This window comes from Physeter macrocephalus, chromosome 19, assembly GCF_002837175.3.
Source record: "Physeter macrocephalus isolate SW-GA chromosome 19, ASM283717v5, whole genome shotgun sequence".
In the NCBI taxonomy this organism is placed as follows: domain Eukaryota; kingdom Metazoa; phylum Chordata; class Mammalia; order Artiodactyla; family Physeteridae; genus Physeter; species Physeter macrocephalus.
Window position 1 is genome coordinate 9500847 of NC_041232.1, and position 23340 is coordinate 9524186.

The following is a 23340-nucleotide window of genomic DNA, read 5'->3' on the forward strand; positions in this document are numbered from 1 at the left end:
GGGCAAGCCTGGCAGAGTGGGGAGGAGAGGAGTTTAGAGTCAGGCCGGGTCTGACTTCTGACCTTAGGAAGCTGTGTGACTTTGGGCAAGTGACTTAACCTCTCTGTGCTTCCAGTTATTATCTCTGAAATGAAAGCATTAAACCAGATAGTTTCTAAGTGTAAATTTCACTGAATTAAGGGTTGAGGATGGTGGGGAGAGAAGATGAGGTTCTCGGGCTAGTCATATGGTGAAGGACATGTTTCCCCACTTGCCAAAGTTCTGGAGGCCCAAGAAGAGCAGATGTCCCTTCTTCCCCCTCCCTCCCTCCTCTCCTTCCTCCCCCTTCCTTCTTTCTTTTTTCCATCCCTCCCTCCCTTCCTTCCTTTTTTCCTTTCCTTCTTTCCTATGCCCCCTCCTTCCCTTTTTCTCTGTTACCTTTTCCCCTCCCCTCCCCCACCCCTCCCCTTCTCTTTTCCTTTTTTCACAGGTTACTTTCAGCAGCCCCAGCTTTGGAATCAGACAGACCAGACCTAGGTTCAGTCATGCCTCTGTTGGCATGATCTGGGAGCCCTTGGCAAAATGACTTTCCCTCCGTGGCCCCAGAATCCTCATCTGTAAAATGGGCAAGTGTCACCTCCTGCAGCTTTCACTACTTACTCCACGGAAAGCACCGGGCACAGGGCAATGCACACAGTGGGCCCTTCTGTTAGTTCTTTAGTTTGGAGGCTAAAGGCGGGGCTCTGGAGCCAGCTTTGCCAGCTACTAGCTGTGTGCCTTGGGCAAGCGACTTAACCTTTCTGTGTCCCAATTTTCTCATCGCAAAATGGGGGCAGAAATAGTGCCTGCTTCCTTCCTTCCTAAGGATTAAGTACCAAGTTTCTAGCACGTTGCCTGGCTGTCAGCTATTTCGATTATTCACTGATGATGGTGATGTTGCCAGGCACTGTGCTTAGTGCTGGGGATAGAGCAGGGGACAAAACACAGACCCTTCCCCAAGGAGTTCCTAGTGCAAGGGAAAGGGACACCCTAACAAGCTGGGAAAACATTGCATCAGTGCTGTGATGGGGGGAGCCCAGAGCAGTCCCCCAAGGGGCAGGGTAGTCTTACCTGGGAGGTGGCCCCAAGCTGAGACATGAAGAGAGAGTGGGCGACTCCATGAATAATAAACATGTTCATAGGAAATTTGTATAGTAAAGTAATTGGACAAGTGTGCAATGGTGTGCTCACTATAGTCGAAAAGTTGAAAGTAACCTAATCATCCACCCTCAAAGTATTGTATTGATTAAATAAACTACGGTACATTTTGAGTAAATGAAATAATTAGCAACTTTTAAAATATGGTAAGGTATATATACATATACACATATATTTTATATATATAATCATTGAGTGCAAAAGCAGGTTACAATAGGTACACAGAGCATGACTGAGCCATTTTACATTTATATATAAAATATATATGTGCATGTGTTCATACCAACATGTTAATGATATTTATCTCTGGGGAGCTGGGTTTAGGATGAAAACAGAATTTATATTTAAACAACACAAGGTCTGAACATAGTTAAAGGTTTGATGTAGTTTGTTAGCTTTCTAGAAGTGGTACATGAATGTATGTAATTCCAATGATGGATAAGATTTTGGCTTCCCTGTAACATTTACTACAATCAAATATTACAGAACATTTTAATCTTTGTTCATTTGATACTTGAAAAAAAAAACACATTGCTATTTTAATTTAAACCCCCCCCCCCCCTGCAAAAAAAAGGAAGCAGGAGGTCATCAGGCCACGAATAGGGGCAGGAAGCAGGAAGGGCATCCAGGTGGAAGGATGTACAAGGATGCACAAATGCCTGGGGTGAGGAGGTGACCCAAGGTGGTGGGATATCCGGCAGCTAGTCTTGCTTGTACGTAGTCTGTCTGGAGCTCCGGAGGCCCTTGCTGGGAGCAGACGTGCTTCCCACAGCTGCCTGGGGCCCACATGTGCTCCTGGTTTGTGCTCAGACGGTGAGCAGAGCTCCCAGCTCCCAGAGGGGCGGGTCGTCCCCAGCAGGCCTCATCACCAGCCACCACCCACGACAGACAGACCCGCTCCACGCAGCTGGCCGCCCCCGCCCTCGGGTCAGCCTGGTTTCCTGCCCCTCCCTCTCTCCTCCCTCCAGCTGTTTCTCTGGCAGAGGCCTGTCCTATTCAGGACAGCAGCTCTGGTGAGCAAAGGGCGCAGGACAGACCAGGGTCTCCCTGGGAGCCTCCGGGGGATGAGAATGTTCTAGGGGGGCTGAACTCTGGGCTGTTTGAGGGGCCCTTGAATGAATGGATGAACTGCTTTCTGGGCAAACGGCCACAGCCAAAGGACAGTGTGATTTCAAGAAAGAAGTCGGGGAACACGGGTCTCCTGCACAACCTCGAGTGGCCTGAAGTCAGGGAACCCTTGGGAAGACCTGGGCGGAGACCAGCCACAAGGTATCACGCTTGGCTCTGACATCACCCAGAGGCGCCAGGAAAGGGGAAATGGTAATAGAGAGAGAAGTTCTTTGGTTCTTGGTAAAATGTAATTTTTGTCAAAATGGAAATAGCTTTATTATGATTTTCAGATTTCCAAAGTAATGCATGCTAATTGTAAAAAACCAGCGAGGTCACCATAGTTATAGGTGAAGAAACTGAGAGTCAGACTGGGGGGTGTGGGGCTGGGTGCTGAGATCCAAATGACATGAGAGTCTGCATAGCCCACCTTCTTAGCTGCTGGACTGTCCTACCGCTCAGCTATGGAGAGGAAGGAAGGGGTACCTAACCCAGAGGTGAACCTTCGGGTGCCTCTCTGTAGAACTCTCGCTCACCCTCTCACTACTTGACCTATTGATGTTTGTTAAGTGCCTACAATGTACCAGACACATAGGAGTATCTAAATGTGGACACCCACATGCTTTTCCAACATCTCGTTTCGTACCTTACCTTGTCCTTAACCACGGATCATGGACCTGCATCTGTATTTTCTATGTTCCTCCAATATACATTTTAATGGCTGCACAGAGAGGGTGACTTGGGATTTATTAATCATTCCTCCATGTGGTTGCTTCCTTCTTCTTCCTCTTTTTTATTTTTTTCATTATCGTAAACAGCACTGCAAAGGCTGCTCCTAGTACATCATCTTTGCGTGTTTGGGCCTAGGGATACCTTTCCTAAGGTGAAATTGCCGGCTCAAATATTCGCGTGTTTTTAAGTCTTTTGAGGCTATTGCCCTGGAAGGTTGTGCCGGCTTGCACTCCCCTGGCACAGTGTTGGGGTGTGATATTCTCACAGCCTCACCCACACTGGTTGCTACCCACCTCCTAAAACTTCCCTGATGGGAAGGGTGAGAATAACATCTGGCTGCTTGACTTTGCATTCCTTCATTCATGCTGAATAACCTTTATAATCTTATTGTTCATTTTATGACTATCCTGCTCAAGTCTATTCCCATTTGTTCCTTGCTGGCATGTTTGTCTCCTTTCTTATTGATATTTAAGAGTTCTTTGTATGTGAAGGATATGAACCCTTTGCCAGCGGTATCTGTTGAAAATATTCCACTCCCCTCTCTGCTTTCAAATTAGCACATTTTAAATGGGTGAGCCATTTGGACCAGCGTTTGGCAAAGTTATGAGCAAACAGCACATCATTATACTCAAGTAACTGTTACTTAATGTCAGTCTGATCATTCAGACCTATGTGGTTCAGAGAGGCCAGCGAGCAAGTGGCTGAGCCTTGGGTCTACCTTCTCTCTCTATGCAAGGGCCCAGCCCCCAGCTTCCTTTTTGTCATCCCTGACCTCCTTTTCAAGACCAATCTTCCCTGCAGTTCTTGCTGTTGAATTACACTGAGTCGAATTAGACTCAGGACTTCTCAAAGGGCAATCCTGGGACCACAAACATCAGTTTTTTGAGTCAGAATCTCTGAGGATGGGGTATAGGAGTCTGCATTTTGAATCAGCACCCCCAGTGATTGTGACACACCCTAAAATTTGAGAACCACTGAGCTAAGTGTCTTTGATTTTTGCCCTTTGTCCAAGTTTCTGGGTTCTTTGTTGCACACTGAGGCTTCTTGTTTTCCTTTCTAAGCAAATATCTATGCCCTTCTGCGAGTCTACATGCTCTGTGTCAGCAGCTGAGGCCAGGAGACGATGGTGGAGAGGAAGCAGAACTCGGTCTTGTACCACAGAAAGTCAGACCACATCATCCAGCACTCGGGCTTTGAAGTTAGTTTAAGCCACAGAGCCCTTTCTTCTGATGAAAATATATGGAGAAGTGCAATCTGAAGACAGATAAAAGTGATGTTTTTCTAGTAGAAACAGAAGTGGAGGACTCCAGATGGCAGCTCACTGAACCTCACTCTCACTGCCGAAGGGCCTCTCAGGATCCTCATGGCTCTCGGGGGCAGGTTGAAAACTGCAAAATCTACTCCAAATTGTTAAGACACCAAAGTTGCTAACCATTGCTGAATTTGCTGTGTGACCTTAAGCAAGGTACTCTCGTTCTCTGGCCCTAATCGTCTCATTTGTAAATAAGGAGGTTGAATGTTGTATTAGGGTAGTAGGTGCAGTAACAAATAGACCCAAGCATGTATAATGGCTCAAACAAAACAGACGTTTGTTATAAGGCAGGTATTTGTGAGTGGAGGGTTGTCCCCTTCCACACAGTGATTCAGTGAGGCATCTCACATTCCGACTATCCCTTGGACATCATCACCGAGGAAAGAAAGCATGGAGGGGGCATGTTTGCTTCTTAACTGTTTTCTGCCACACATGAGAACTAGTCATGTGACCAATCTAGTTGCAAAGGAGGCTGTGAAATGTAGCTCTTGGCAAGGGTGGCTCTTTCCCATCTATGGCTGTGTACTGTGGAAGGGAGAATGAATTTTTGTGGACAGCTAGCTCTCTCTGCCACAAATATGGTGACCTCTTGGGTCTCTTCCAGTCTCTGATTCTAAATTCTAAATTTTCATTAGTTAATCTTAAAGTTAACATGGTGATGTTGGACCCACAAATACTTTCCTACTTTCCTATCCTCAAAATAATCTCCATCAGATAGACTGAGTAAATTCCCACTTTCCAGGCCCCTAAACACGGATTTCCTTGAAACCTAGGCAACTGCCATTCTCTTTCCCTCCTGGAAAAAGGAAACAAAAATAACAATGTTGTTGAGCAAATCACATTTACGAACCAAAGGTTTTTGTATCCACTATCTCATTGAATCTCCCTATAACACTACATGGAAAGGCTTCGTGATTAGCATTCCCATTTTATAAAGGAAGAAAATGAGGCTCAGAGAGGTAAAGGGACTTGCCCAAAGTCACACAGCTCATAAGCAAAAGAACTGGGATTTGAACTCAGAAAATCCAACTTCTGTCCTAGGGTCCTACTGCACATTGGAGTGCATGTGTGCAAGGGTGCGTGTGTGTGTGCCGGTGCGTGTGTGTGTGCCAGTGCATGTGTGGGGTTAGGGTAGGGGTTTTCCTTGGGCTGTATTTCGCCAGGGCAGGGTATAAGGAAGTGGAAGTGACAGAATCATTGTCCAAGTCCCCAGAATGGGCCAAGCTTGCTGTTTAGAAGGCAGCTGGGTCATTGTCGTGGGCCGAGGAAGCCCACTGTGACTAAGTATGATAGTCACTGGCCAGAAAAAAGAGAAGGGGGTGGCGTGTGAGGACACAGCTGAGGCTGTGTGTGGGTCCTGGATGCCACTGAGGCCTTGACTGGGCTTGGCACGTAGTAGGTGCTTGTGGATGATTTCCTGTGTGAATAAACCCACGGAGGAGTGAAAGCTGTACCTGTGCGAGAACCTAAGATGGGTCAGCCCAGCCCCCGTTTTTAGGGCCTTTGGGGGAGGGGAGGCAAACTTGTCACATAGACTTTTATTCAGTCACTCAACAAACATTTATTACCACCTGCTCTGTGTCTGGCACGCCACAAGGCAGGGTGATGAAAAAGACAGGATTCCTGCCCTCGTGGGACTGTGGAGGGGCTGTGAGGGTAGTTCCATTGGCCCCCATATTAGATCTGAGGAAAGTGAGGCCCTGATTGGTTGAGCGACATTCCCAAGGTCACTTGGTAGGATTAAGACCCGGGGCTCTGGTTCCCAGGTCAGGACTCCTTATGTGCCCCTGGCTGAGGGCGAGGCCCTAGCCTTGGGCCTGGGATGCAGGGTTGGCTTCTGGCTCCCAGGACATGCTGTTTTCAGGCAAAATTAGGACACCAGTTAATTTACAATACGTCTCTTTTGGAACCTCTATATTTTTGCAGCGTTGGGCGCAAGCATGATAGAGGAAGAGTAGAATTTCGTGCCCTGCTGGTTGGAAGCCAGAGGCCACGTTAATTCTACACGGTGCTGTCAGAGAAAGAAACATTAATGTCAGGCTGGCATCGGCTGACAACATGACATGGCATGAGCTCCACAGCCACCTGCTCTAGGGTTCAGACCCCGTCTCTGCCCTTTAATCTCCTTCCCCCTCCGAGTCCTCATCTCTAAGGGGGGGATACTCTCAGGGTCTACTACTTCACAGGGTTGTTGGGGGTTAAATGAGTTAATATACATAAAAATATACACGAGCACAGCACATGGCCAACTCAATGAAGGCGCTTCTATTTTTATTCCCGGGGAAGTGGGCACTGATATTCATGTTTGTTTGCAGGGGGTGATGTGGGCATCTTGTGCCCTGTGACCTCGGGTTCCCAGGACAGGAAAGGTCATTTCGGTCAGTCTCCTGGCTTCATGCCTTGCCCCATGGGGGAGTCCTGGGCTCCGTGGGCAGTGGGGGGTGTCCCACCCACCATAGACACACTCTGGCAACCTTGGAAGTGTCAGCAGCTGACTCAGCAGAAGGGTCAGCTGCTATCCAGGCAGAATGTCAGAATCGGTTCTGCTTTCTTGGGGTATGTGACTTGAGTCCTCTGATCTTGGCCCTGGGAGCCCGCTGAGAGCAGCTCTTGTGCAAGGAGGCAGGTTGGGTCGGGGTAGGGGGGCGACTGGTGCAAGAAACAGTGGCTGGCGTGCTCAGTTTTTCCTCCTGGAGCTCAGGGGTCAGAGACACAGGAGGCCTGGTAGGGTGTAGCCAGGCAGACCTGGGTTCTGGTCTTGGGAACCAACCACCTGGGTGAGCAAGTCACATGACCTCTTTGAGCTTCAGTTTCCTCTTGTTTCAGAGTTGTTGAGTTCTGCAGTGTTCAATCAGTGATCTGGGGGTGGTGATTAGAGCCAGGGGACATTCAAAGTATGCCCTTCCCTTGTTATCAGAATTTGTTTGAACAGTTTTCAGAATCTACGAATTCCGGGGTGTGGGATGAACGAATTGCTCAGATAGTCAGTGTATGAGCCTGTTGCTGCTATAACAACCACTGCAAACTTTGTGGTTTAAAACAATACACATTGGGCTTCCCTGGTGGCGCAGTGGTTGAGAGTCCGCCTGCCGATGCAGGGGACGCGGGTTCGTGCCCCGGTCCGGGAAGATCCCACATGCCGCGGAGCGGCTGGGCCCGTGAGCCATGGCCGCTGAGCCTGTGCGTTCGGAGCCTGTGCTCTGCAACGGGAGAGGCCGCAGCGGTGAGAGGCCCGCGTACCACAAAACAAACAAACAAGCAAACAAAAAACAATACACATTTATGATCATACCTTTCTGGAGGCCAGAAGTCTTAAATGAGTTTCACCTGGGCCTTTTTGACTGAGGCCTTTTCGATTGTTGAAGATACTCCCATCAGTGCCTGCCTGGTGCATTCAGCACCCAAACTACCATGGGAACAAAGACGGGGTAGCTTTGATCGGGGAAGTCAGGAAATAGTGTCTGGAGAAGGGAGTATGCACCTGAGCTGGTTCCAAGGATGACTGGCCTCGAGCGCCTGGAGGAAAACTTGGCCAGAAATAAAAGATATTTCTGGCCGGGAGAGCAACATGAGCAGAGATTTGGAGGCTTGAAGAGTGAGGAATATCTGATGTGGCGAACGGAAGCAGGGAACGGCCGGAGGGAGCCTGGATGTTCTGCAGGGTCTTGAAGGTCCCATGAAACTTGCTGGGTGGTCCAGTACGCCCCATTTCACCGGAACAGCATCTCGTTGTCCCCAGACCTTGCCCTCTCCAAACTTGGTGCTTAAACTCGAACATTTGGACGAGTGAAGATTCCAGACAATCTCAAGTTAACTGAGTTTGAAATTCCAACTTGACAGAAGGGCATGTCGGTTAGTGGCTTCATCTCCTGGGTTGTCTGGTCCAGAAACCAGCTCGGAGGAGAGAATATTTCTTTGCATTGGTGGCTTTCTTGGCTGAATGTTGGGTCTCCTCTCCTAGCACATCCAGGACTTGCTGACAGCTGTAGGCGCGGAACTTGGGAGAAACGAGGTGTTTCCTTCAGGGTTAAAGAGAGTTGGCTTAGGGTGGCACCTGTGACCGGCCTGGGATATGTTTACTGCGGGGAGAGGGACTTGGCCACTGCCCGCTGGAGCCCCATGAACTGGGCTGAGCATTGAAGGGTCCGCTGGCCCCCGCCATCGCTGGGCGAGGTAGAGCTGACTGACGTCAAGAGCAGGTCTTCGGGGAGTTCAGGCAATTTTCAGTCTCTTTTATGACAGGTGCGACTCACAGGGGGCCTTCTTCAATGGTCAGGGATTTGGGTCAGGAAGAAAAACGACATCCTTTGAGTAAGAAAGAAACGGCCACCCGGGGTAGAAGCGGGACTCTGCCAGCTCACGGACCTGTTTTGAAACCCACCTCTGCCCTCGCTGGCTGTGAGACCTCGGAGAGGACACTTAACTTCTCTGAGCCTCAGTTTCTTCCACTGTAAATTGGGGGTGATTAAAGGGTTTTCCTCACGGGGTGGAGGGTGTTGGCTGGCTTACGTGAGACGCAGAGTGGCGCAGAGTTGGGGCTGAAGACCGGCTGTGGCCTGAGCATGAGGGGCTAGCTCACGTGGTGGGCGGAGCAGCAGGGGCCGGAAGTCCTGAGCTCTGAGAGGCTAGAAGTGCCAGGTGTGGATGGTGCCAGGGTCGGAGCTTCACCCCAAGCTTCCCCTCCACTTCCCGGCTTGGCCTGAAAACACGGCAGGGTCTGTGTAGAGACCCCAGATCACAGGTCTCTCTTTTCCTGGGACCAGTGGGGCCTGACTGGCTTAAATGGGCCTTTCTTTTTCTGTGTTTCCCTGCCCTCCTGTGAAAAACCTCAGACACGAGGGACATCAGAACCAGGACCCTGGGGAAGGGGAGGGCAGCTTCCCTGAGCCTGGCTGGGCAATGCTGCTCATCTGCCCCGTGCCACTGGGCTGGCCCTGGCTCCACGCAGCCTGTCTGCTCCATATTCTCGGCCCTCTCCCAGCTCTGGCAGCTCACGCTTTCCAGGGGGCTGGGAAGCCAGCAGCGCCCCCAAATTCCTCCTTCCAAGAGCTTTTTGTATTGTTTCCAGTGTCTGAAGGGACAGGTAGCTTTCATTCGCCGAGACCACGCCGGACTTCGGCCCAATCCTGCTTCCCACTGCCAAGATCCTCTTCGGGGTCCAGTCCTTCCTCTCCTGGTGTCACACAGACCCATCAGAAATGTGGGAGATGGGGCAAACTGTCCCATTTTACAGCCGAGGAAACTGAGGCCTGGAGAAAACATGTGTGCTCACCCCTCCTCCGTTCCCTAATTCACAGCCTCCCTCTCTGCCTTGGGAACACGTCCCATCTCCAGTGGCCCTGGCTTTTTGTACTTTGATGGGGCCCTCAGAGTAATGATTCAGTTTGGAGTAAGGCAGAGCTGGGTTCGAATCCTGAGTCGCTTGATGACCAGCTGGGTGATCTCGGGTCGGTTCCTCTCTCTCAGCCTCGGTTTCCCCACTTGTAAATGAGAGTGTTGGAAGGTTCTGCCTTGAGTTGTGTGGTGAGAATTAAAGGAGATAATCCATGTAAAGGGCTTAGCACTGGGGTCCCACACTTAGTGGGTCCCTGCAAAGACTTCTGGGCCCTGAAAATGGGGTATGTGCCAGGTCCTTGGTAAATACTTCCTGAAATGAGATTGAATTCTTTAATCACCCCCTTCTGCTCCAACCCCCAGACTGTGGGCAGTTATTTTTTTCCTGTGAAGGATGAGGCTCAGAGATTGAGGATCAGAGAGGTTAATTGGCTCCCTAAGGCCACACAGCTCACAATGAAAGGAGTCAGGCTCCTCAGCCTCGTGCTTCGTTTACCTGGACACCACAAGGGCTGTCCCTATTCTCCTGGTCCCTTCTCCAGAGCTCACCTACCCTCCTCCTCTGCGATTTCCAGGCCTTTCCACTGATGCCACAGACTCTCCGTACACCAGTCAGGGCTATCTCATTTATCTTTGCTAGCTCGATCAAAACTTCTGAATCTCATGCCCCATCCCTCAGAAGACTTCTTATCCAGGTGTTCCACTGAAAACCAAAGGGATCAACTCCTTCACCCTGAGGTGTTTGCAGCTGATGACAGCTCGCAGGAGAGGGGTTTGTGAGCCTGGTGCCTTAAGCCAGCACAGTGGGTCCACAGTGGTGGACCCTCAGGCTTTTGGACACGGGTGATGGGAGCCTTTGGCCCGGGGATCTTCCTGGAGGCTAGTAAGCAGCAGCCTCCCCTGCTTCAAGGACCTGAGGACAGGCAGTGACTGAGTCAGTTCCATAGACGTCTGTGTTACCACTTCCTCATACCTCCACTGGGACCTCTCTGTTTCTCCCTTTTCTTGTAGAATTGCGTTCACTTTTTTTTTTTTTTTTTTTTTTTATGTAACAAAGCTGCATGTCAGCAGAGCTCAGAGAAACCGAACAGGTCTGGGAGGCCATGAGCGTGAGTGTTGCAATCTTGGCACACCCATGTCTACACTGCCTACCTGCCTGCCTGTGGCTTTCTGCCAGAGCGGTGACTGAGGGTGGTTAAGGCTGTGTCCTGTGACCTGGATGAAGAGACCGGGGTCCCTGTCACCTTCTGCTGAACTGGTAAAACCGTTCCCTCACTCGGGCATCCTTCCTTCCCTGCGTGGGCATTGGAGCCGGTGCCGGGAGACTAGGGGTAGAAGCACGGCTCGTCAAGGTGTGTTTGGAGAGGCAGGATGGCGTGGTGGTCGGAGCTTCTGGAATCCGACTGCTTGGCTTCAAATTCCTCACCTTCCTAGTTCTGCAGCCTTGGTTTCCTCATCTGTGAAATGGGAACGACACTGCCTCACAGGGCCTTTGGTGAGGGGGACATGGATCTAGGGGAGGGCACATTTTATTTTATTTTTTATCTTTCTTATTTTGGTATTTGCCGTGCCATTTGTTTAAAGGAAAGAACCTGGGGGTGGGGAAGTTGGAATTGGGCGTTCATGTGGGGGACGCGCTTAGCTGGGGGCCCAGAGCTCGGTAAGCGTGTGGCGTTCACGACTTTGTCTCTAGGTGTCCGTGTCCCCGGCGATGGGGCAGATTTAGTGAGAAGCTCTGCCCCTTTCTGCTTTCTCGCTGTGGCGCTTTGGCAAGTTGCTGTGCCTCGCTGAGAGCCGTGTTCTTGAAAACTGGGGCTGTGTCAGCTCCATCTCTGGTGGGTGTAAGGATGCAGGGCTGACGTCAAAGGCGGCCCTGGCCCTGGGGCATCCATCAGTTCTGGAAGCGCCTGAAAGGCCTCTTTGGGCGTCAGCCCCCTCCCCCGGGGAGGGGGGTGGTGGTGGCTGGTTTCTCCCCTAGGATGTCATATGGAAATGCTGGGGGCACCCCAGACACTCAGGTTCCTTAGGGGGCTCTGAAGCTCATGGGGTGCAGAGCAGGGCCACTGTGGGGGGCTGAGTAGAAGGCTGGCCTCCTGGCTCCTGCCTTCTCAATGCACCTCCTGCCCCCGGGTCCACTCCACCCCTTCTGGCTCTCCCTCCACTCCTCTCCCCTTCCCCCTCCTTTCTTCGGCAGCCAGTGCTCTGAGCCAACCGACATCTTCCAGAGCTGGAGTGGATGGAGCATCTTTGGGCAAAACCAAGCACTTACCTGCACCCTGAATCGTGGGCCCTCATTAACCCTTAGCGAGGGAATGAACACATGAGCCCCAACAGCAGAGGGCCACCCCCTGATATTTTGGGGGACAGGATCTGGGGCATCACTTGAAGCCCCCTCTTTCCCTTATGGAAAACCAACCCTCACTAAAGTTATTTTGAGGTCGTGTGCCTTATTTTTAAAACACACATAATTCTTTTGAGGGAATACACTTTGTAAAAAAAAAAAAAAAAAAAGCATGAGACTTTTGTGTTCAACACCATAATATTCCCATCCATTTAAAGACCAAAATTGTGTCCCTTGGAAGTCTTTGGCTCAGCTCCAGGGAGAGGCCCCTCACCTGATTCCTATCTCTGTGGTTCATTTGGAGAAACTTGGGGTAGAGAATGCATGGATCGTCAGGTCTGACGGGGGACACTCACAGACAATTGAGCCCTCTTCCCTTGCTTCTCCGCTGTGTAGGTGAGGAAACAGAGGCACAGAGAGGTTTAAGTGACTTGCCCAAGGTCACACAGCTGGTAAAGGCAGAGCCAGAGTTTGAACCCAGACAGCATTAACCACAACACTTGCATTCCCAGAAGAGGAAACTGAGGCCCAAACGTGATGTCAGAGAAAGAAGCCTGGGTGTCCAGACCATTTCTTCAGCCGTGCTGGCTCCTGAGCTCAGGCAGGGTCTGAGCCCCATGTCCTCAATGCTGGACCAGAGGGCATCTTCAGGGTCATCTGAAATATCTACAGGTTCGAGGCTCAGAGAGGGGAAGAGATTTGTGCAGATTCTTTGAAAATTAGGAGCAGAGTTGGGCCTGGAACCCAGGCCTCCTACCTCAGCGTGGTTTCCCTCTGGGGAAGATTCAAGGACGTGGGTTTGGACGGGAAAGACAGAGCTGCTCTGTGGGTCTCAGTTTCCCCTGATGTCAAAAGGGGGGTTGAGAGCCCCGGCCCACTGGAACCTGTCAGGACAAGTTTTTACCAGCCTGCAGAGAAACGAAAAGAGAGAACACAGACAATCGAGTGATTGTTTTTTTCATAAAGTGAAGTATTTTCAGCTGAGAAGGATGAGTCCATGTCCCATCGATTTTTGTCAGTATTAACATACTGTCTGTTTTCTGAAATGGTGAAGATGGTCAAAGACAGTTTTAATTCTGCCGTGCCGTTACTTGGCAAACCTAGAAAAGTGGTAAGTCTAGGACAGTCTCAGAAGCGTTTGGGAAATGTAACTGGTTCAGGAGTTCGCTTGAGCTCAGAGGGTCTCTGGGGCTCCTTTGAGGTGAGGGAGGGCACGGGTGCGGCTGAGGTGGGGCGCCCAGAAAGAACTGAGAAATTGGGAGTGGAGATGAAGGCTCCGGCCGCCAGCGCCAGGGCTGGACTTCAGAGAGGACGTACCTGGCACACCATGGGTTCCCCACGGGGGCAACAGGATGCCATGGTTGCCATATGAGGCCTCCGTCATGACTCGGAGTCCAGGCAGTGGGCGGGGAGGGAGAGGACTGGGGGAGAGAGAATGAAAGGGGGAGATGCTGATCGTGGGTCAGGACACAGGAGGGGGCTGGGAAGGGGCGCAGGGAGCCTGCTCTGGCTGGGACAGAGGGCGAGATTTTGGTGGGAAGGGGGCTGAGTGGGGAGGAGTTGAGAGGGGGTCGTAGGGCCTCTGTCGAGGTGGTGGATACACAGGAGAAGAATGAGTATAAGTCCCAAGAGGCTTGTTGTGGCTTCTGAGCTGCATATCTGTCTTAGGCGGGGGCTCCCCAGAAGCAGAGCCTGAGGTGAGGATTTGGTGAATGGGAGGTGGTGAGGGTGTGTCTCAGGCAGGGCTGGGATTTGGTGAGGGAAGGGAGGCAGGGTCGTGCCATTTCAGGGTTGGATCTCATCTTTATTGAACATTTTGATATTTTGCTCATCCTGCCTTGTATGCATTAGCTTTGATTTTTCAATACTGCATGAAAGTATTTATCCTGATTAGTGGGTTTGGGGGGGCACACCCCTAAATTTGCATTCAAGGATGCACAGGGATCAGGGAGGAGGTTAGCAAGAATATGGTCTCAGGTAGAGACTAGCCTCAGCCTGATCCCGGGGGGGTGGGTGGACTCTGGAGCCTAAACTGTACCCCATGGCAGTCGGGGAGAAGCTGCTCCTGCTTGGCTGAGGGCAGTTCTCAGGAGAAGGGGGCAGTGTTGAGCTGTGATATCTAGCGTTCTCTGCAGCTGTGGGATGGGTGCCCCCCTCTGGTAAAGGGGATCTGGGCCACCAACACCTACTACAATATTCTTTGTGGTTCTTTGAGAGATGGCAGTAAAATTTGAATTATTTATAAGTGCTTATGGCTGCTGGACTGTTTCTTTGAATGTGACTGTGCTAGAGCTTCCAGGGTGCAGCTTCTAATCCTGTTATAGAATGGATGAATGAATGAATGCTTGCAGCAGGGAGGGTGTCCTGGCTTGGGAGGAGGGGAGCAGGATGGTGGGAGGAGCTAGTGTGGCTGTGGACCTCACCTGAGGGGTGGGCTCATTTCAAGTTGCTCGTTCATTCCCTTAGAAGGTGGGAGCTGGGGAGAGGAAGGCCAACGTGGAGTAAGTATCTATGATTCTGGCCATGGAAAGAGGAGCAGAGGGAGGAGGAACCTGGCTTTGGGTTTCTTAGGACTTTGAATTGTATCTTTGTATTCCTAGCTGCTTGCCTGCTACCTGGCAGATAATATGGGCTCCGTGAGGTTTCCTGAATGTATGAATGAGAAATACGTAAAATCTGTGAGCAGATATTTACACCTCAGTGTGAAAGAAGCTCTGAGGGGAGGTTTTGTATACTCACACTCCCTTATGACTGTACCACATTCACGTCTGGGGCAATGCCAGGCAATCGTACGAATCGTAATCATACTTGACAACACTAATAATAGAAACAGTGATAGATTATTTACTGAGAACTTAACGTGGACCAGGCATTGTTCTGGATGCTCTGTATTCCTTCTCTTATTTAATTCTAATACCAACTCTGTGAGGTATGTACTATTACTGTTCAATCTTGCAGATCGGGAAATCGAGGCACAGAGAATCTAAGCGACAGAGAAGGCTCACAAGTCGTAAGTGGCAGAGCTGGGATTTGAACTTGGATGGCCCAGCTCCCCAGCCTGCCCTCTTCACTATCACGTTGAGCATGGCTTTGGGTTCAAGTCCTGGCTCCTCCATTTTTTAACTGTGTGACCTTGGGCAAGCTGCTTGACCCCCTCTGAGCTTTAGTCTCCTCAGTTGTGAGGTGAGGGTAGTGTCAGGGCTCTTGGGAGGCTGGAGCAAAGTGAGGGATGGGAAGGATCCTGAGGGCCCACGGTGATGGTTCCCACGGCTCAGCATCACGGTGGTTTCAAGGGTCCCCACTTGTGGCTACAAACTGCGGGGGCCCTTGGAAACCTACACCAGTGAGACGTTGCCAGGATTCTTGGCAGGAGGGTGAGGAAGAGGGATGAGGGAGACAAAGGCTCTTCTGTCAGCCACTTGCGGCCCGTCCCAAGTTGGGAAAATGTGAGTCCTATAAAGGAGAGACGAGGAGTGCCTGGGTGTGGGGTGGGCACTCTGTTGCCCGCCAAGATTTGTTCTTCATGAGAAATGGGTGGAAAATTATTTTGGATCCTTTCCTGAGGGGCGGGGATGGCCAGGGCCCGTTCATGGAGGGGAGAGGTTTCTCCACACCCCAGGAATGCGATCACGGCCTTATTTTAAAACAGAATGAAAGCAGAAAACAGCTTCAAGTCGGCAGCTGCTGTGGGCTGCTCAAGGAGGCCAAGCCAGCTCCAGAAAATGGCTTCCCATGGGCTCAGGCTCCAGGCTCTGAGCTCGGGGTGGACCCCAGAAATCCGCTGAATGGTCCGTCACTACCCTGTTCTGTGCCTCCTCCAGCCTGAGTGCCTTCTTCTCTGGGAACCTACAGGCTCCAGATCTACACTTTGGGGTTGTTGAGGGCGCCTTGGGCCTAAATCTGTCTCCCCCACTCTGCAGATAGTTTCATACACCGCAGAATTCATTTCTGATCCCAGTCTACATGGCTCTGAAGCTTTTTTTTTTTTTTGATGGATTAAATCACAGCACAGCCACTGCAAAGGAAGGGCTTAAGACTTGTTTGCTCATCATAAAAGAAAGGGTTTGAGAGCCCTAGACACTATTAAGAATAAGTGGAGAATGACACACACACACACACACACACACACACATACACACACAATGATTTCATGTAATACTGTAACACATACATGATGGTGAACTCTAACAGTAAGAGACTGGAAACAAGCCAAGTGCCCATGCCCAGGAGACTGGTTAAGTAAATGAAGGCAAATCCAATAATGGAATACTATGCAGCCATCAAAAAGGATGGGTGCTTTCTACACACTGATATGAAAGCATCTCCAAGGTATATTGTTAGGTAAGAAAGACAAGTTGCAAAATAGTGTGTGTAACAGACCAACTTTCATGCAAAACAGGGAAGAACTTGGATATATATTTGTATTTGTTTACAGACACTCTGGAAGGAGACATAAGAAACAAAAGGATTTGGGTGCAGTGGGGACTGGGTGTATGGTGGCAGGATAGAATGAGGATTTGCATTCTGACCTTTTTATAATTTTAGATAGTTTTGAACATCACCAATCAGATGGAGTTGTGTAGCTAGTCAAAAATTTAAATTAAAAAAGCCAACTTCGAATTGTGACTAGATGCCCATTAGGCTAAAGCAAGTGCCACTGTGAAGAGATATTATAAATGCTAATGTCCGTGGCTTTCATCACCGTTATCTCTTTGGCCACCACAGGAACATATTTGGGATTTTAAGCCTACTCTACCTGACTCCAGCTTCCTCGATGTCACAAGGAGAAAGTTCCTTCTGGTCTCCTTGAACCCGGCCTGAGAGGGTCCTGTTTGAGGTTTATGTAGGACCCACTCTTTCCTCCAGCATCCGTGTCATCCTGGTGGCTGACATGTGCTCCCAGTGGCCCCTGTGGCCACGGCCGGTCCGGCCGATGTCTCACAGTGGATTTGCCATCTCATTCCAAGAGAATCCTTGAATGCTTGACCCCTCGATGAAGTGTTTGTAGGAAAGAAATATGTCCTCACGGGCTAATTTTCAGTGGACACAGAGATCCTCTGGAGAAGGTAATGACTGAAAACCCATGCTTGTAGGAGTCGTGAGTGTCCTTGTCAGCATCCTTTTACCATAGAACAGGGTAACAGACAAGCAAGCCCAGGGCAGTGAGTGTCATGACACCCCAGGCCCGTCTCCGGCTGGTGGAGAGCGTGGCTGGGTTCTAGCATTTGTCACAGAGAATAATGTCCTGCTCTCCGCTGCTTATAGTATCAAGACATCAGTTCAGAGAAACGGCATCAGGGAGAATGCCTTGAGGGCCACACACTTCAGGCCCTTTCCCAGACATTCTAGAAATTTCTTCCCATTAAGCCAGCAATGCATAACCCTGAATGTCTAGACCAAAGCAAATAGTCACTCCTTCCCTGGCACGTCTGGGGAAAGCAGCTCTTACTGGATGGCCTTTTGGGGCAGAGCTGCCAGCTTACAGGAGGGGGTGTTGTATTCAGGCAGCCAGTGTTTGGAAGCCTCTCCTGAAACATCTGGAACCTCAAGCCTGCATCTACCGTCAGCACATCACTGAGAATGCTGACCTGCACATCATGCTGGGTCCTCTCTACACGGAACTCTGGACAAGGCCCTTCTGCTCCTGGCCCCCGAAGGTTTCGCCTTCCCCAAAGTGGGTTTGTTTTGAGCCGAGGGGCACGTGACTCCTGTAACTGGTTTTTCTTTTCCAGACTAGGAGTCTGTGAGTCCACTGTGTGGCCCACCCAGGCTAAGTATTTAGGACATTACTTATTGTCTGCATTTTTCCCCTCAGCCCTGGCTCCGTTTTCTGTCTCCACCCATGTTTCCCTTCCTCCTTTCACTCTCACTTTTAATTTACGTTCCCCTGGATACGTGAGCCTCTTTGGAGCTTTATCCCACCCTTGGGACCAAGCCCGTACATAAGCAAACAAAAAACTGGACAAACCTGCAAGCAAAAGCAGCCTGTGAACACCCCTCTCCCCGCTCAGGGAAAGAGCGGTCCCAGCTGTAGGGACCAGCAGGTAAGGGGTTAAGAATGATGCAGAGGAAGTGCTGGCCAAGGTTAAAGTGAGGAAGTGGCTGCCGCCAGGGGAAGGAGGTGGCCTGCTTATCTTGTGTGACTCCAGGGGGCTGACCCAGGCTGAGGGGAACGTGGCAGGTTGCTGGAGTTTCAGCTTAGTAAAAAAACGAAGAGCTTTCTAATGACTTGATGGGTTTTTCTAGAAGTTCTGCTGTGGGGATGGGGAAGAGGGAGAAGGGCAACCTTCTCTGGAAAATAGCAGAACCCAGGGAGAGGTGTTTTTCTGATGATTTTATTTCTGAGTGATGACTCGAGGGCCCAGGGTATGCCCGAGAGGAGGTTCTAAGTGGATGGTCCCCCATTTCGAGGTGAAACCAAGCCTCAGGAACCAAGCAACTTACCAGGAGGGCTCCCCTTCCTGCTGCCTGTGTGATGATGTCTTGCGTCTCTCTAAGCTCTACCAGGCACAGGTTTTTGCCCGCTCTGCTCTCTACAGCATCCCCACGCCTAGCACAGTGCCTGGCAGAGATCTGTCAAATTTAACTGAATGAAAAAATAAAACAAAGTTTTTTTTTTTAAAAAATGATGACAGAGCTAAAATACAAACTCGATGTTATCCGACTCCAGAAGTAGCTTCCTTTAAACATCACAGCCATGGGGTGTGTTTGTTGGAGCTGGGATTTTCATATAGGCAGGGCCAGCTACCTGTCCTGATTTGCCTGCAACATTCTGGTTTTAGCACCAAAAGTCCTATTTCTCAGGACACCCCCAAACTGGGATGACTGGTCAACCTATATACCCTGCATTTGTGATCTCATGTAAGCTTTACACTGGCCCGCTTTGCAGATGAAGAGACTGAGTCATGGCCCGAGATCTCAGGGGTCAGGCTGGCCTTGGCACCTGGCTTTGCTGCATGAGGCTTAAGCCCTCCGCTGCCCTGAGCCAGTTTCCTTTTTCTGTAACATGTGGGTGGCAGACCCCTCGATCCTATAGCCTCTCCATCAGTGGCTTTTAAGGATTCTGACATTTCCTCTGGGCTTCAACTGTCTGTTTTTTCCACTGAGGGTGGGGGGCAGTTTTCCCAATGAGATGCTTTCTGTGGCAAGGCTGAGTTTCTCCTTGGGAAAAGGTGACAGCACAGTTACAGGGTCAAGGGGGAGGGCAGCCTGCCCCTCTCCTCCCCCCAAGCCTGGGAACAGGGTGGGATCTCCTACATACTCCACCAATGCCAGCCCTTCCGTCAGCTGCTTGGGCTGGAGCCAGGCAATTCCAAGGGGCCAGAGCCTGCCAGAGTGCCCCAGGGGCCCTGTGCCTGGTGCTGGCAGCCTGGGCGGGGTGCGGCTGGGGCGGCTCAGGCCTGCAGGATCTCCCAGGGGTCCTCCCGGCTGGACGTGCCTCTGCAGCCCCCTGCCTGCCCTGGAGCCTGGCGTGTGGCAACTGCACTGGCCAGAGGTTGGTAAGTCGGGTCACTGAGGGCTCTTTGAGGTGGGGTTACGGGTATGTGAGACACGGCTCCCTTGCCTGCCCTGTGCACGGGGGAGTCAGCGGGTGCAGGAACAGAGGGCCTTGCACACAGTGGAGTCCCCAGCCAGCAAGTCGCAGAACATCGAGGGCAGTCACGGTGATTGCAGATGTGGGCCCCCATGTCAGAACAGCCCAGGTTCAAATCTTACCTCTGCCTCTTCCTAGGTGTGGGATCTTGGGCTAGTGGCTTTGCTTTTCTGTGCCTCAGTTTCCACATCTGCAAAATGGGAATGAAAATACCCACCTTAAAGGTTTGTTCTGAGTAGAGGCACTCGGTACACAGTCGGCGCCTGACAAGTAAGGGCCACTGTTATCACCACCTCCCACCCCCAGCCTCTCAGTGGTTTAGATTCCTCCCCTACCAGGGCTGCACCTGGGAACCCGGGGAAGAAGGAGGGAGAGGAAGGGATGCGGCCTGAAGGCTTGTCATGGCCTAGCAGTGAAAGAGGCCAGCCGCCCACCCAGGACGCTTAGAAGCGCTGTGCTAAGGACAGGAGAACATTTTAAACAGCTGTGTGGATTGCAGCTGGGGTGCACTGGAGCACGGGCTCTGGAGACCACAGATCCAAGTTCAAGTCCTGGCTCCACCAGGCCTGTCTGGTGATCCTGACCAGGTTCCTTTCAGAGCCTCAGTTTCAACACCTGTTAAGCGGGGATAATAACCATCCCCGTCTTGGGTGGGGAGCTGGTCAGGCTATGGGGAGATAAGGAAGGCAAAGCATCCAGCCAGACGTCTGACACACGCCAGCAGGATCATTCTCTGTCTTCTTACCATTTGCTCTCTGTTCTGCCTGTCTTTTTGTCCAGGGCGTAGTGAGGCTGGGAGGAGCAGGAGGACAACAAAAGGTTCCTCCAACCCCCAGCAGAGGAAACTGTAAGAGCAAATGCCCAGAGGCCTTGACCACCACGCGTTCAAGGGGCACTGGGCTCCTGAGGGCACAAGGGAGTGGGTCGTCTTGGAAGGACTTGGGGTCCAAGGCTCCCCCTGCGGCCCCTCCCTGAACCCAGCCGGCGGCTTCCCATGAACCCTGCTGCCCTGTCCTGGGTGGGTGCGTGCATGTCGCTGACCTCCCTCGGGCTGGCTGAGGGGAACAGAGCTCGGTGCTCACAGCCAGGGGCCCTCCCTTCCTCTTTTTGCAGCTTATCTCCACCCAGCCTCCTGATCTGGGCTGCCTTTTCCCCTTAACATCCCTTCCTTAGTAACGTCAGGATCAGGCACACGCGCACACATGCCCCCACGTCGATGCTTTTAGCCTTGTTTCATCAATAGTGAGATAACAAGAACCAGGATCTATGCTATGCGCTCTACGTATGTCAAGTTATTTAATCCCAGAATAGTTCAGTGCAAGAGGTATTACTATTTTCCCCACTTTGCAAATAGGGAAACTGAGGCAGAGGGCAGGTAAATGATCCTCCCCTGGTCCCACTGCTGAGATTAAGCCCAGGCAGCCTGGCTCCCCAGCTGGGCACTCAGCCCCGCCACCATCTGGCCTCAGTGAGAGCCTGAGTTTGATGGGCTGGATGTCTAACCTTTCTCCCAAATCCTATTTCAAGGAATAGCTAATGATTACATAATAGCAGCATTTCTGCCTTTTGTCTTTCATAGCTCTGCAACCCCCATAATTCCTCCACACTGCACCCCAACTTTCTTTGCTTTCCTACTCTCTCTTTCCTCCACTCCAAAGTCTTCCTCTCTCAGTCCAACCTGTCCATTTTAGAGATCTGGAAACTGAGGCCTGATCAGAGAGGGAAAGTGCTTGCCTAAAGTCACACAGAAAACCAGGGACACGATGGGAGGTTCTGTCAGTTTGTTCTCTAAGCTCAGCCCTCAATGCACTCCTCAGGTTGGCTGGAGTGGAAGACGGGGAGGGGGGATCAGGTTGCATCCTTGAGATGTCCTGCCACCCCCATCATTTAGCATAAACTATTCTCTCCCTCGCTTCTCTCCACACCCACAACCGCTCCAGCCTTGCCCCCCAACCAGCCTGAGCCAGTGAATGGTGGTTGGGGGGGGTGTTGGCCCCCAGGCCATTATTACTTTTACTGCAGTTAATTGTGGGGGAGTCAAAAGTAGAACTCTAATGGTGGAATTCAAGGCCTAGCAACAGGGTTTACCGGGCATCAATTTTGGGGTAGGGGATGCCTTTCTGAATCCAAAAATCAGACCCCAGAGGCTGCTCTTTCATCTGCACCCGTTTTCTTCACTTACCTGCCTCTCACACCCATCCTAGGATTAGCATACCTTGTAAGCCACTGGTCTGGCTGCCCCTTGGCATTTCCTCCCTCCTGTCTCTCCCCATCCCCAGTGATACCCAAGGATGGGGAATCAGTGTTGCCATGGTGACCGGCTTTCATCTGTGGCATCAGGGATTCTGGGGCTGGGGTTGGGTCTCAGCCCCTGGGACTGGCCAGTGTGACCTGACTTCTTCCATGAAGACTCATTTTGGTGTATCCTGTCCCTACTCCTTTGCTCATCCAAGATTTTTCTTGGAGCATTGGCAGTTGCCATGGAAACGGCTCTTGAAGCAGATGTGCCCATGCCGGCTGAGGAAGAATTCCCTCAAGAAAATGGGGAGATTGCCAGACTCCCCGGCTCTGTGATGGGGCCCTTGATTTCTGAAGCCTCCAAAAACTGCCACCTCTGAGTGGACCTGGAGCTGGTGGGGGATTCTCACTCAGCTCATCAGGTCTCTTGCTAGCCTCTTGCCTCCAGTCTCCCCTCGTCCAATGAAGTCTCCGTATGAGCCACCTGGGTTAGAGCTGGGGTTGTTTAGAAAAATGGACACCCCTCTGCTTAAAAACCACCCATGGCTCCCTATTGCCCACAGGATAAATTTGGTAGCTTGCAGGAGGTCTCATAATCTGAACCCCTCTTCTTTTCTCAGCCACGTCTCCTGCCATCCCCCCAAAATCCCCGCCACACACACACAGACACACACGCACAGACACCCACCCACAATCTAACCTCACGTTACCCAGCCTCTGTACCTTTGCACACAGTTTCCTCTGCGGAGATGCCTTCTCCCTCCACTGCTCCATTAAGCAAAGGCTTCATAACCCTCAAGCCTCAGCTCAAATGTCACTTCCTCCCAGAAGCCTCCCCTGATTTCCCTGGCTACCTTCCCTTTGCTTTGTACAGAGCCAGGGCCACAAACTCAGCCAGCAACAAGGTCAGGCAGGAGACACGACTGACTAACATCGGAACATTCTCCACTTCCACAAAGAAATCCACACTCTCCCATTAAAGCTGAAAGTGAGAATGACTTTGTTCATCTTTCTCTCATCTTTCTCTTGTTTCGACAACAGCAGAGAGCCAGGGCAGGCTCCATGGTGAATCACAGCAGACTCATTGCCCCAGAGTCAAGGGGTTGATAGGGAGGCTGCCAAGAACCCCATCCTGTCTGTGATGCAGGCCCAATAGGGCTGGTTTGCTGGAAGTCTGGATTTTAGGTGACATCTCAGAGCACTGACTATGCCATGTTCCTGCACCCACCTCCCCTACTTGGGGGGCACAGACTCCCAAAGTCTCCAACAAGGAGTGTGACACTTAGAAGGTATTCACTAGCTGCTTATTGAATGGATGTTTGAATGAATGGATCCATGCTATTTCTTGAACCTGCTAAACCTGCTCCTGCCTCAGGGCCTTTGCACTTACCCTTCCCACTGCCTGAAGTGCTGTTCCATCAGATAGTGATATGTCTCCCTCTCCCTGTATTCAAGTCTGCTCAAAGGTCTCAGAGAGGCCTTCTCGGAACACTCTGCCTAAAATAG

At 51.1% G+C, this 23340-nt stretch overlaps 1 protein-coding gene across 5 annotated transcripts in view; it reads left to right on the top strand.

Annotated features, from left to right (window-relative positions):
• Positions 1 to 2192: 2192 nt before the first annotated feature.
• Positions 2193 to 23340, top strand: part of CMKLR1 (chemerin chemokine-like receptor 1) — a 40415-nt gene continuing 19267 nt past the window's right edge. The window contains exon 1 of one of the 5 annotated variants that reach the window (XM_028480674.2): positions 2193 to 2496. The gene's annotated coding sequence lies outside the window, so the exon portion shown is untranslated. Of the gene's footprint in view, positions 2497 to 17878; positions 18047 to 19375; positions 19502 to 23340 lie in introns of those variants that run through there. The other 4 variants (XM_024121094.3, XM_028480672.2, XM_028480671.2 and 1 more) reach the window with 4 other exon arrangements.